Source organism: Heptranchias perlo, chromosome 20 (assembly GCF_035084215.1).
Source record: "Heptranchias perlo isolate sHepPer1 chromosome 20, sHepPer1.hap1, whole genome shotgun sequence".
NCBI lineage: Eukaryota > Metazoa > Chordata > Chondrichthyes > Hexanchiformes > Hexanchidae > Heptranchias > Heptranchias perlo.
In genome coordinates, this window is record NC_090344.1 from 11686277 (window position 1) to 11687093 (window position 817).

Sequence of the window (817 nt, forward strand, 5' to 3'; positions counted from 1 at the left end):
CAGCACATCGCAGGCAGCGTCTGTCCCGCAATTGTTGCTCCGCTGCAAAGACAGAACTTGCCAGTTGTTTCAAAATTCACAGCCTGAACAGGGGCTGCAACCCTGGACCCTCAGATCACCACCCACTTTAAAATTCTGAAGTTCTACCGACTGAGCTAACCAGGCTCGCTTTCGAGCAGTTTCCATTATATAGATTCATGGTAGAACTCTGAATTATTCCTCGTCGAAATCGAAACATGGTGAAGATCCCTTTTTTAAAATTCTCAGTAACGTGTTGAGGGGAACCCTTGATTCTGTTGAACATGATGTAAGAAACATGGACAGTGAACTCGTGAGTTTACAATTCTTCTTGTTTGTGCCAAATGTCTTGTCATTCGTTGTCACCAATTAAAATTACACTTTGCCCAGTGGCCCAAAAGCTGAACTTGTCCCACACGGGAGCTGGAAAAGGCCTCTCCACCTTTAAGCGTATTAACATCTGTAAGCTGATTAATTTCACCCGTTACACAGTGACACCAGGCAGCATATTTCCCTTCCAACTTTTCCCCACACGAAGCTTCCAACCAATGATTATCGGCTGAACGAAAAGAAGAATTGTGTGTTTGGTTCTTTAGATTTGAAGATCCCGTACTGGCCCCTTTGCCATATCAGCTGCCGCTAATAGCCCGGTCTCCACCGATAAACAAGTAAACTCACACCTGCTGTTGCAAGACGGTAGGCCAGAGGAACCCAAGTGCCCACATGGGAAAACTAAGAAATAGATGCGTTACGGAACATACCAGTTGAACCGTAAACTCCGTTCAAAATGTTCGGAGTG